At 36.4% G+C, this 14,669-nt stretch overlaps 1 protein-coding gene across 1 annotated transcript in view; it reads right to left on the bottom strand.

Annotated features, from left to right (window-relative positions):
• Positions 1 to 14,669, bottom strand: part of LOC145684853 (uncharacterized) — a 30,642-nt gene that overhangs the window by 15,845 nt on the left and 128 nt on the right. The gene's annotated exons all lie outside the window — the stretch shown is intronic.

The following is a 14,669-nucleotide window of genomic DNA, read 5'->3' as shown; positions in this document are numbered from 1 at the left end:
GTCAGTACAGTACATGAGGAACTGTCTGGGAACAACGAAAGAGATCATTGCGTTTTTCACCTCATCGTCAAAACGTAATACTATCCTTAAGCTTATGGTTAGTGGCCAGTTGGAGACATTGTGTGAAACGAGATGGGTTGAACGGAACGACGCGATGTTACAATTTCACGTGAAATTTCAATAAATAAGTGAGGTTCTACAGTATGTTCCAAGTGATACGAGTTAGATACAGCAGCCAAAGTATGGGCACTTTCTTCTGCCATGCACGACAGCGAGTTTATCGTGACTATTACGTGTCTTCAGGGTGTTCTCACGATAACCCTCCCCCTTAATCGACTTTTGCAGAAGACAAATTTAGACATGAACGCAACGTCAGATGCCATTCAGGACACTATTGCAGCGTTAAACAAGAAGCGTTCAATCAGCAAAGAATTCAAGGCAACTTTCGAAGCAATATCCAGAATGGTTGCCAGTATCGACGTGCAGATTCAAACTCCTCATCTCACCCAAAGACAACACATCGTACGAACTTCAGGGCAGATGACACGACATCCTACTACTGAAGAACTGTCTACATTCCGTTAATAGAGTCGGTTGTAGAAGACCTCAAAACTCGTCTTGCGCAGGAAGTTTTAAATGTATACGGACTCAACATTCTATTGCCAACACGCGCAACTGACTGAACTCTGAGCAACGACTTCCGCGTTCTAGCAGAAAGATTTTACAAAACTATCGGAACTCAAGAAAAAATGCTGTTTTCCCTCCTTAGTTCTGAATTTACAACCTGTACTTCTAAATGGAAGAGAATTAAAGAAAAAGGTGGAACTCTATCACCAACTGCGTTGGAGGCCTTGACCACCAGCGACGAAGATCTTCACGTGACTATTCGAAAACTGCTGCGCATACTTGTAACCCTGTGGTACGGACTCCACGTTAATCAGTACGTCTCATATAGCCTCGCTGCTGAAAAGGACGTTTAACTCAACATCAACTAAATTTGTAACCCTGCATTCGAGCGTGGCCAGTGCAGAACGATCTTAATCCACATTGTACCGACTGAAAACGTGGTTGCGATCTCGTTCTGGCGAAAAGCGGTTGAATGGACTAGCACTTTTAAATATCATAGGGACATTGTCGTAGATCGCGACAATATTATATCGACAAATACGCTTTGTGTGGTATTCGCCGAAAAGCGTGTTTTGCGTTGTAACTTGTAAGTTCTTTTGTCCTTTTGTTTAATTCATTTTACTAAAATACAGAAACATTATGAGCGTTCTAAAATATGTTTAACCTGATATTTTTTCTAGCGAAATATTTAGTAAAGCATAGCCACGACCAGGCCTGTAGACAGAATATCTTTTCGGGGAAGGGGTATTGTGGTGAAAATTCCGTAGCAATTATATCTTTCATCCTCTTTTCCTGAATCCGTTTTACCTTTCTTTTTTGGGGGGAGGGAATTTTGGGGAACATATCCCACTCTACAATAAAGAGCCCCCCCTAAGACGTTTGGTTTAATCCGCCAATGCCCACAACATCTGTGTCCACAGTTCAAAGGAGCATCTCTCGATATCCACAAGAGACAGCGTTTGCAAAATGAAGCATCATCCGTGTGTCCGCTTTCTCGTGGTTGTAGGGGCTTAAAGAATTAATGTTCGATCTGGTAGCCGTAGTCAGTGTAAACTCTCTTTTAGTGGTACAAACTTCTTTCCTCATTTGTCCGATCTCCATCAACTTTGGGATGATTAAACAAAAAAGTTGTCGCTTATTGTTATTTGATCGCAGGAACTGAAGAAAGTTCTTTGGAATTGGAGCGTTAGGTAAGACACGATATTTCCAACTAGTTCCCCTTGATTCTTGTGTCATTTCTTTTCTGGAGTTGGGAAAATATTCATCCCATACCACATCGATTCGCTTCACTGTTGCAAGCTGTTTTCGATATATTCTTCAAACGTTTTGGCTGCTTCTCGACGAATCATATAAATAATAGCTGCTCCATCAAAAATCTTCACGTCTACTACAGGTTCTTGAAAAATGTCTTCCTTTTGGAGAGGTTCAAGGCATTTGAGAAAATTAGATTTGTGACTCAGATGTATAGCCTCCTACTGTCAATGACGGAGAGTGCAACTCATTTTCATGCTTAAAGAATTCGTCCAAATCGCCAAATCTACATTTGCATGCAATGTAGAGACAACTAAACAACACATAGTCATTTCTAAGGCTGGTGCACTTTTCAGCAAGATGTGTTCATCTCTTTTGTTGGTTACTGAATAAGAATAGCCTCTTGCATTTCAGCAGATCGGTAACTACCTTAATTTTGTTCTTCAGCCTCTATTTAACAAATCTTGTGAGTTGTGACTGTCCTTCTCTTTCCATCATTTCGAGGGTGTCAGCTACTTCAGATTGTGCTTGGTAGAGATTTCAGTGAGCTTGGTCGAGAGCCATCGCTGAAAAAAATTGATGCCTTTTCTGTGCAACAAAGGCACCTCGTTTGAAAGCTGAAACCACGTCCCGATGCAAGGTATCAAGTGAGAGCAGGTCCACAAATAGGCAGCCATGCCAGGGGTGTCATATAGGGGGTTTAGGGGCACTTGTCCCCTGACTTTGAGGAACACATCTACTTTAATTGCTTGTCTACTGATATACTATTAAAAACGCGAAACTCTTATGTCGGTAGGAGTCTTCCCTCCCCCCCGCCCAATCTGAAATGACGACGATCCTGAACCATGAATTTAAGAAATACCAAACAAGGATTTCAGCTTTGTGAACTTCACAAATGGATGGGTATAATCTGAAGAAAAATGTGAGAAGTATAACTTTTTAGCAAGAAAATGCAGAATTCAGTAAAATTTTGGAGAGCCAAAATTTTCATTTTAGTTATGTTTGTGATAATTTTAAGGATACTCTTGTGTTATAATCAACACTTGAAATGTAACAATAATAACGTTATTTTAGTTTAATTGATTACTGATTTTCTACTTATAATTTCACGAAACATGTGATGGATCAAACATTTTTAGGACTGAAATTTGAAGAGCTATCCTCGAATGTAGGCAATCCACCATACAGACTGCCCTCTTTAAACCGAACAATGCCGATATTGTTTGTAGATCAGTTAATGACTAACTCGTACCATTTTTACACATTTTGTGTCATAGCAGCTACGTGGGAATGTCAAATACCGAATCAAATGCATCAAATAATGATGCACTCCCATAGGTATGCAACCATGCCTGGCAAAGCTACCTGTCAAGAATTTCAGCTTGGCTTCCCTTTGCAAATGGTTGGGTGTAGTCTGAAGAACATTTGTGCGAAGCGTGACCTTTTAGTCACAAAATGCAGAGTTCACTAAAATTTTGGCTCTTAACCACCGGACTATTACAGGTATAGATACCTGACGGAAATGAACTAACATGCTAAAACATGCCAAATGGTTGGCATCATGAATGTTGTGTTGATGTTTTTTCATTAAGATAAGTTCGTTTGTGGAAAGTGATGACAGTAAGTTGTAATCAATTGATGTTTTATAGTTGTCATTGCTACAAGTTTCTAGTATAAATCAAAACTTGAGGAGAAAAGGGTTTAAAAGCAATTTATATACTTTCCAGACAGAATAGTGATTATTGCACTTCAGTCTATCACAATGCATGCATTCTGCCATTTATAAAACAATACAGTTAAAATGAACCATTTCTGGGGTTTTAACTTTTCTCTGCATTTTTTTAGACAAGCATAGAGATTGTTTTACATCACAATTGAATTTTTTACAAAATAGACTCCATACTTTAGCCTGAATATATGTTATCAGAATTCACAGTACATCTATAGAATGCAGTAGGTGTACATTTGCGTTGGGTAATAGTAGAATGTGTTATTTTAATGTTATTATAGTGTACCCACCTCGCCTCCATTGTTGGGATGAGATGGGTAATTGGCACATCTGCTTTAATTAATGCACTACATTTACTTCCTGTACATATTGATATAATTTAACTTTTTACAATCAATAATAGAATTAATATCAGGTTTATATTTAAAAAATTCCCAGTATACACTATTTTTTTTTAAAAAAGTGCAATTTCTTTCCCAACAAAAGATGGGCGGGCCACAGAAAGTAACGATTTCGTTTCGGCTTGACTTTAATTTATGTGTAGTAAAAAGGTATTAGAAGTGGGTATCAGATATTATTTATTTGTTGGTTTATTTCAATTGATAACTAAGAATGCGATGAAAGATGAGGTGACGGTAGCAATGAAGTGTTGTTAACATAAGGATACACGATGTTAATTAAGACGAGGGTGTTAATCTTCTGTTTTGGGGCTACTCAGGGCGATTTGAGACTAGGGATGGTATCGAGACGAGACGAGACTTTGTACAGTCTTTGTCTTGTCTCGGTTTAAAAATAGGTGTCTCGGTCTCGGTCTCGTCTCGAGTCATTAATCGCCGTCTCGGTCTCGGTCTCGTCTCGATCTCGGTCTCGGTCTCGAGGGCCAAATCTCGGTCTCGTCTCGAAAGTCTCGAAATAAATAGGTGAAATTAAAATTGTAAAAGTATTATTATTGTACAGTCTGTCGTTTCTGCTTCGTATTTTTGGCCTTATTCTTGACTTAGATTATAGTATGGTGCACTTCTTCAGAGCTAATTTGGTAGCGCTGATGCCTTCCATGAGTGTGTTCCAGTTTCAATCATCAGTGGGTATATCATATCTGGGATAAAATTCTAATATTAACCCATATTTCACTTTCAGCAAAAGACTTTCTCATATGGCCTCAGTACTGCCTATACAATTAAACTCTATTAAATTAACTTCAATACTATACAGTAGTTTATTTCCTTCCTTAGAATAAGAATTGTTCAATACATTCTAACAGATAACGCAACACATAGCAGGATGAATGTATTTAATCGTACCGAAATTGAAATTTTACAATTTCTCATTTATTATCCAATACATTCTGTTTTGACTGTCATTTTAAAAACATAATATAACGTTCATTATCTGAACAAATAGGGTAAATTATTACTACAATATATTTTGTTTAAAATTGATCAAATGCTTTATTACCGTTTCACATCTACGTGTTTAATTGACGCCTTATAACACGAAATTCCTGAACTTTGTGGTGGGAGCTACGGCACTCATCTTTGCTATGTGTAGCCTCGGATTGCATCACGAAACAAGTTAGATTCAAAGTCAGATGTTTCGCATAGTTCGCGTCTAAATTTAAGTACATTCTGTTTCTTATACAAGTTCCTAAAGTTGTAATGCATTACATAAGCATACGTATATCCACTAGCGTAACATAGATTAAGCTTATTCCTGAGCTCTTAGCGGTGCATGTGATCTTTATTCGAGAAAAAAACAATCGTGCGTTCATTACGTTGAAATTTTATATTGATTGAAAATTACTTGCGAAACAAGAACATACATATTATATAAATATATAGGTAATTCGAGCTAGCTGAATCTATTTTTTCTCTCTCGCCAAAACAAGTAATTCTTAACTTTCTAGTTTTCTTTTGTATTCATTTTCGTAGTTTTGCGGCAACATGAAGTATTAAATAGTCAAAAAATAGTTTTTCCACTGTATGACTTTCGTTAAATTTTGGATCCAATTTTACCCTACCTTACCTAGTAAATTTATACAGTATATATATATATATATATATATATATATATATATATATATATATATATATATATATGAACATTAGTGGTAGATTATGTTAAGTCACTTTTTGGTCAAATTGAGTTAGAATACTTTTTTAAAAAATAAACTATGTTCTTTCTAGTGGTGTAATAACGTAAGCCATCTTACTACTTTGTAACTACTTAGTATAGTTTGAAAAACAGTATTATAGATCTTAGTTAAGGAACCGGTTTTTCGCTTCTCCTGTAAAATTACGAAATTATGACTTGGTTTAGTTTACCTCTGAAGTCTCGATATAAAATCATCACCATCATCATAATCAAGCATTATCGATCCACTGATTGATGAAGTCTTCCCAAGTTTTCTTTACAACTATCTATCTTGGGTAATTCTTTTCCAGGTTACTCCCCAGTGGTTCCTGATTTTGTCACAATTTCTTGTATGTGGTCATTTCCTAGGCTGTTTTTGTCACGTGGTAGCCAATCTAAAATTGTTTTCGTCTATCGATCATAATTTCGTCTTGCAATATGTCCATCACATTTTCCGGTCTATTTTAAACATTATTTCATTAGTACTAGTCATTAGTTGCCAAATAATTCATTTCTATATATTTGGGCTACAAATAGTTCATATCCTCTACTTTTGGAGCACAGACACGCTACATTTAGATCTTCGGATCTGGCAACACTGACTCAATAATTTAAATCAACACAATGTAAGAACCCCCATTTGCTGTAATGGCTAGTATGCTTGATTCGCATTGTCCCGAGTTCGATTCCCGGTGGCGGTAATGTTCAACGACCGAAGTTTTTCGGTTTCCACTATGATCAGTAACTCCACGTCTCCTTTAGCCGCCCTAGCATTATCGTGAGACGTTAAACTAAAACAAAACAAACCAAAAATCAACACAATGTGTATTACTAACTGTAAGTCTTTGAATAATTGCATATAGCTATATGGTATGGATCGAGTTTGAGGTGGTCGGTGGTCAAACTATAACAAATGAAATGCAGTTAGGATGTAATTAAAATTTTAATAAAGCAGTGTTTTAATCTAAAAAATACACCAGGCCTAAGGCTTAGGGAGAACAACTAGTGCTACTGAAAATTTTTGAGTTTTACGTCCCACGTTTATGTCGGTTAGGCTAAAGGAGACTGTGATGGTGAGAAATGAAAATGGTGGAATGAAGAAAGTGGGAGGAAACGGGAGAACCCCGAGAAAACCCACGGACTAAACTAAATTAACTGAACAGAAATATGTAATATCAAACGTAGTGCAATTTGAGAAAATACATCTTTATGTTGCGTTGGCAACATTGCTTGTTTATCTAGTGGTATTGCAGAGTATCTAGGAGAATTTCTCCTTCCATATTTCACACAGCATGTTAAAAAAATTCAGCATTTTTAATATATATGACTATTATATATAACTAGATGAAATACCCATTTTTCGCATGGGACCAGTATTTGGAAGTCAAGGCCTGCGGGAGTATCACTATCTCAGAAACCGCGAAAACTATGTATTTGACACTAATATCGGTCATTTTGTATTATTTTTACATGTCTCGGTACAGCCTCCCCAGCAGCTGAACCCCGGTCCGCATGCACTGGTAGCTGAATTTGAAAGTCATCACTAATGGAAGTGACACCATTGATCTCAGCGACCGCAAAAATTATACATTTGACACTAATATCGGCCATTTTGGATTACTTTTACATGTCTCAGTATCCCTCCTGTGAACTCCGGCCCGCAGCTGAATGGAGTGAATTTGGAGGTCAATGCGATCGGAGTTTCACCATTGATCTCAGAGAACGCGAAAACTATTTGACACTAATATCGGTCATTTTGTATTATTTTTACGTCTCGGTACTCCCCTCCCCCGCAAGTGAACCACAGCCCGCATGCACTGGTAGCTGACTTTGAAAGTCATCGCTAATGGAAGTATCATAATTGATCTCAGCGACTGCGAAAACTATGTATTCGATACTAATAGGGCCTATCAGTCATTTTCTATTACTTTTACATGTCCCAGTAAACGCCCCTCCTGATTCAAAATTAAAAAAAAAAAAAAAAAAACGCTTCATCTTGGTCTGAGGCCTGGGACATGATACTTGTCACCCAAATTTCGTAACTCTTGGACTCTCGTCTGGTCCCCAGGCCGCACACAGGCAATCAGAAAGCAGGCACGCAGACACACAGACAAACAAACTCTTCCTTTTACTTATATTAGATATGATATACAGGCGAGGATCCAACGGGAGTGTTAAAGGGGTTATACCTCCCCTTGACGCTCAGTTATACTCTGTATAAAATGGGCTTCAATCATACTTCTTTCTTTACACTGGATAAAATGTCAAACTATGGTTAAGCCCCTCCCTCGATCATATCCTGGATCCGCTGGTATATATATATATATATATATATATATATATATATATATATATGTATGTTGAGAGAGTGAGAAAGAGACAGATGACTATACACATCAGCAGTGGATTTTGTTTCGGGAGAGGCTTGAGAACGAGTAAGAAATATTGGTGTTGTACGTGCAATGTGAAAAAATGATCACAAATCTCTTTCAGGAGGGGCTTCAGTCCGATAGCCATCCCCTAAATACGCCACTGAACCTTAGTCAACTGTTCCCATATTACCTAATACAGCAACGAAAGAAATTTTTAGTAAAGGTCAATCTTAATAGTTGTCTATATCAATATTCGAGACGAGACCGAGACTTTCGAGACTGACCTAAGTCTCGTCTCGATTTATAGAGCTCCGTCTCGGTCTCGGTCTCGTCTCGGTAGATAAAAGGCGGTCTCGGTCTCGGTCTCGTCTCGGTATATAAGAGGCCGACTCGGTCTCGGTACCATCCCTATTTGAGACAATGGGAGCCCTGTTAGTGAGAACAAATGAGTGCAAGAATGAATTTATGCGCAATAGATACGCAGATGGTGACGGTAAATGTGACGATGTGGGTTGTAGAAAAGAGCAGCCTGATCACGTTCATGGAGTGCAAGATGGTCGACTGGTGAATATGCATAGCGTGGCACAACTGGATTTTGATCTAATAGTTCATGGAAGACCTGTGGATGATGTTGATAGGGTGTTGAACGTAATGACAGCGGAGACGGTAGAGATGCTATGCAAGAGTTTGGATAGTTCTAAGGAGATAGATTTCTTCTTGTGTTGGAATTTGTGCAGGAAGTGAGTAGGCAAGCCGCAAAGCATGACGTTCGAGCCGGGCGATATGTCCAAGTAAAGGCAGAACGAACGAAGACCCTGTACGTAAAAAGTATGAGGTTCGTATTGAGCAAGCCCGTATTCAGGGGGGTCTAGGGGGGCCGGGCCCCCCTAAATTTTTGCTGCCCCCCTAAAATTTTTACGGTAGGCTTGCAAATGAACTATAATATGGTGATGAACTATAATATGGTTGGATCGGGCCCCCCTACAATTTTGGGCTGGCTACCGGTCTGGTATTGAGACCCAGTTGATTCCTCGTAAACCGCTCAACAAATTGATTCTTCAGCGTGTATTAGCTTCTAATTTGGCGAGATGAGCTTTCAAACTGAGATGTTTATCAAGGTGACGCCACGATATTTAGCACTATTTTACAAACATAATTATGAACCTAGCAGTGAGAAACGTAATCGCTCAAGGTTTCGTGTTAGACAATGTTTGTTGCATTTAAGGGCAAACAAGGTCATTTGAGTTTTAGATGGATTTAACCCTTAACTAGTGTGGTGGGTATCTGCTACGCAACTGGCGTGGTATGGGTCAAAATGACCCAAACATTTTTTTAAGCTAAACATACTAAAAATAAAAGACGAACAACGTGAAAACATTTTTAATGTTTATTCGCACCTTTCGCGCCATTTATGTGTATTTATTCAATAGCAAATTACAATACAAATTGTAGGAAAATATACTAACCCGTACCCCAATACATGCAAAGTCTTACTCGTTACAGCGAACTGACCCGTACCACACTTGTTCAAGATTAATTTCAGTTTCAGTTTGAAGCACTAACAAAATTTACAATTATAACATAGCGAAACAACAACGAATGGAGATATTTATGATCTGCACACTATCTTTCACAATAACATTATTTATAGTTAAACTATACTCACTTCGCCCCCATTGACTCCAATTTTTTACAAAATCATTGCTTTAATTATTTCTCTTATTTATTTCAGATCATGTGATAGAAAGTGACAATTTATTTTTTAAAAAAATGGTCACCTAGTTCGGCTAATCTGCTGAAATTTGATTTGTTTTGGTATACAATTATTTGCAATGATGGACAGTGTCATCTTTAGGTCTTTATGCCATCTTTAGTCTATTGTTTTAAATGGGAAATTCTTTTTCGTGTTTTCTATTAAATGAACTGCAATTTGAATATTTAATTTTACTGATTTCTTATTCAATTCTGTTTAAATGTCCCTCACTTTATAAAATTTCCATTTTGTTATAGACATAGATGCAGCAGAACTTTTCATATGGGCGTACGTAAAAACCTTAGAAAAAATAGATGTAAACAAACCAACCTGACTACCAGTGGGTCGATGATTGGTTGTTGGTCTCACTGCACTAGTATCCTACCCGCAATATAATCCCTACTAAAATAATAATTTCAAATAAGGTTATCTGAATTTATCCTGCATTTTACGATAATACACGCAGAATATATAATATTTAACAACGTATGTGGCTTTATTTCAACCTCACCCGTACTTGGACATATACCGCCTTATGCAGAGTCGTTTTGACTACGATTAGCGTCATACTAAAGCTCTGACTACTTCAGGAAACAGATGTTAGTCGAACTCTTTAGTATGGCGCTAATGACGCTGCACCTGCGTATGCGTTGGCGCTCCGACCCCATTCATTTGAAATTGTAGAATACAGAGTTTCATGGCGACGATGAGTGACAATAATCCATCTTCGTCTTGTGTTATAAAACACAAAAGAGGACAACAGGAACAGAGACAATCTCGTTTATATAACGATTTCAGAAAATACATATTTCCAACATAGCAGTAGTCAGTGTCAGTGCGTTAATTATTTACCAACCAACCATTGCCTTCCTTACACTTTGGGAATTATGCGACGACAGTAAGCTAGCAGACGATCTTGCTGTTCACGTCTTTTACTGCCGAATCACGTGTGAGCCGCGGAGTAATACATTTCGCTTTGTTTATGTCTACTATGTTCTAAGGTTGGAAAGACTTTAGTTAGTTGTTTCCAAAATCAACTGAAAATTTCTAGTTTTATGCCCACGATTACGTCCTATAGACTAAACGAGAACGGTGGTTGAAGAAAATGAATGATTTATGAAATATTTGGTGTAATGAAAATGTGGAAGGAAACGGGAGATCTATGTGGAAACCCCACAGACACGATGTTGTGAACTACAAACTTACGTGGTGAGGATCAAGCCAAGGACCCCTCATTCCAAAGGTGAATGCTCTATCAACGAACCTTCGTGCCTCCTATAATTTTATTCAGCTATCAGTTTATTAATAAAATCAGGTAAAATATTATTTCAATGAATTGAAAAAAAAATACAGATAATAAAATTTTAGAATGCATGATGATTGGATTTAAAAAAGAATCAAATCATTTTATTAGTGTGTTCTCAAGCAAGCATACCTGATAGCTACGCCTATGGTTTTAGGCTATTACAAATCATAGCCTGTAAGTTAATGTTGTTTGCTTATGTTAAAAATACATTCGCTACATTCGTTTACTGCATTATTTGAAAATAGACAGTGATACTGCTGAATATGAATGTGGTTGCCGTTTATTGTTAGGACAAAGGTCCTATTAAATGTAAATAGGATTGTAATCATTAGAGACAGGATGTTGAGGCATTAAAACCTGGAAAATAAGCAGGCAAATAGGCACTTAAAATTTTAAAAAATAGGCAGTAAAATAGGCACTAAACTGTAACTCAAAATAATGATGATAAATGCTCCATACAATTAAAAAATATATTCGTTATAGGTAATGTTCAAAGAATATAGAAACATACCTGTTTGTTAATATCTTCTTTTACTATATATATATATAAAAAAGAAGCTTGATATGCATTCCATATATATATATATATATATATATATATATATATATATATTATAATGTACCATGAACTTGTGTTTACAAACAGATAATACAGTATTTCTGTGTGTTATTTATATTATACAAATTATATATTTTCAAAATAAAGACTTATTTTGAAGAAAATGCATAGAATAGGCAACAGTAGGCACTGAAGCAATTATTTAGGCAATAAAGGGCGAAATAGGCAAAATAAAATAGGCTTAAATCGAAACTATAATCCCGCCATATAAACTTTAAAACCTTATTTTTTTTATTATATTTTTAATATTAAAGAATAGGCATTTTGCCTAACATCTGGTCTCTAGTATCATCATCATAATCATATATTTTTTAATACATAAAACTACATGAACCGACTCACTGACATAAAATAACAGGTACTTCCTGTTGACATGGAAAGTTGGAATTTGGCATGATTTAGCTTTTCGGGCTAACACACAGAAAAATTGCCAAAAGTGAATATTTTTAATTTTTAGGGAGTCTACATTGGGAATGAAGAAATTCCCCATGTTATTTAAATGGACCGTTTTTGGTCCTATAATCTCGTGTTTGGAATAAAAACTTGAAATTCGTTATGCTTGTACCTTTTCTATAGGATTATTTAACAAAATCACTAAAAATAAAAATTTCCAAATTTTGTGGGGGTTTACGGGCAATTAAAAATCTTCCGTGTATTATTTAAATAACGACATCTTCTACACCCTACAATTATTGGGCACTTCTTGTAGGGCTACAATGATTAAATTTGACATGATTGTAGCTTTTCGGGACTAACTTATAGAGAAATTGCCAAAAGTGAATATTTTAGTATTTAAGAGGTCTAATGAGGGGATGAAGAAATTCCCATGTTATTTAAATGGGCGTTTTCTTCAGATACAAAATCATATTTTCTAGGTAGTTGAAATAGGTAAACTTGAAAGTTGGTAGAATTGTTTGTTTAAGAAGTGCGAGGCCGTAGGCCGAGCAAACACAGGGGACTGAGGGCCTAGCCCCCAGATCGTCAAAGGCTAGTTATTTATATAAAATCAACAAGTTTACTCCATGTCGAGCACAATATAATTTAGGAACTAATCAACATGAACACAGTGTAAAAACTACAGACAGTTGTTTCCGTTTACCTTAAAGGCAGTGTAACATTTAACAAGCTTTACCGCTATTCCACATAAAACACTCTATCATTAACACTCATTATTAAATGTAAATAAGATTGTAATTAATTATATAAAATCCTTAAGTGTTTATTCCATGTCAAACACAGTCCATATTATAAAAGGAAAATAGCCCTATCTCAGGGCCTCATAAGTAACGTTTTGGGTTAACTCTCAAGATTTTATTTGTGTTTGCAATAAATCGGTGTTCGTTTTGAAAGAGCAAATGCAATTTAACTAGATTTGAAAATGAAACCAGTAAACGCATGTCATTTAAATTCCAGTTATTTCAAAGAAAAGAGAAATATAATTTACCCTATAAATCTACGAGCCAGAATATGCAAATGATGCATGTACTCAATGACCTAAAAATAGCAAAATATAACCTGAAACAATGCAATGTAATACCACTAGAACCACTAGAACACTTCAGTGATGCCATGGTCTCTGACCAAAAAAGAAAAAAAAACTCCAACGAATGACAAATATCTCTCATATTCAAAACATATCCGTACGTTTAGTGTAGAAAAGTGACGGGTTTTATCATAAGCACCAGTTATGATTTCAAAAGGTGTCAAGGACAGAAATTCTCTTGGGGTCATCTCCGATCGAACATATTCAAAACATATCCGTACGCTTACGTTAGTGTAGAGAAATGACGGGTTTTATAATAAGCTCCAGTTATGATTTCAAAAGGTGGCAAGGGCAGAAATTATCTTGGGGTCATCTCCGATCGAACTTAGTATGGATTACCAGTGACTTTGATTTAGTACTTTCAACCCTTGTATATTGAAAATCTTCTTGAATATGGATGAGAAAATTTCCCACCTATTTAATGCAGCAAAGACACCGGACTTTAGGTATTACTGCACTGAAGCAGACAGAGAGAGCGTGGGGGGGGGGGGAGTTGAGTGGTAACTCCTTTTTTTAAAGTGGATGATGCTACGCCAGACCAAGAATTACCTTTCACAGCGTACACAATCTCGTTACACAAGACGAAATAAGTCTAAGAAAAGAATCTTCTCATAACTTACTCCTAAATGACAAAACAGGCAAATATATTTCTGAGCAATAAGTAAAACTTGCCTAAAATATGACTTTAAAGAAAGGATTTTTATATCACTTCTGGCTTAAATGTGAACTAAAACTGAAATTTGGCATAAATATGCATTTATATGATTAATAAAAAACCCGCCATTTTCGTGTTTACAGGAGTGAGAAATGTCTTTATATTGAATTAAATATGTAAAAACACATCACGAGATAACATAAGACATATCACAGAAATTCGAGCATCATAATTATCGATGTTCTACCAATGCTGACATGTCATTATGGCAAATGAGTTGATTTTGAATTTAACGTCCCGTTCAGCAGCGAGGCTATATGAGATGTGGATCACCTCATTAACGTTGAATCGGAACCACATGAGCTCCCACCGGGAATAGAACCCGGGTTTCTTATGCTAAAGGAGCGTACGCTCACCATTTAACTATGAAGGAACTAATCATTATAACAAATGTCCATGCTTCTATGCACTATAGTACTATTTTGCCTTGATATAAAAATTGTCCTCTGTAGTCACTGTTTATTATCTTCTTCTTCCTTGCTCTCTTTTTCCTTCTACTAGCTATATCATTTATGTATTCATTTTTTACTATTTCTCTAATCAGGTTATTTTCCTTTTTTCAAATGCTTTTACTCTCCTATTTCTGTTGTACTCGCACTATTTTTGTAAAACAATTACAAAATG

The sequence above is a fragment of the Thermobia domestica genome, chromosome 5 (genome assembly GCF_964235325.1).
Source record: "Thermobia domestica chromosome 5, izTheDome1.hap1.1, whole genome shotgun sequence".
NCBI classification, from domain to species: Eukaryota; Metazoa; Arthropoda; class Insecta; order Zygentoma; family Lepismatidae; genus Thermobia; species Thermobia domestica.
This window is presented reverse-complemented; position numbering and strand designations above follow the sequence as displayed.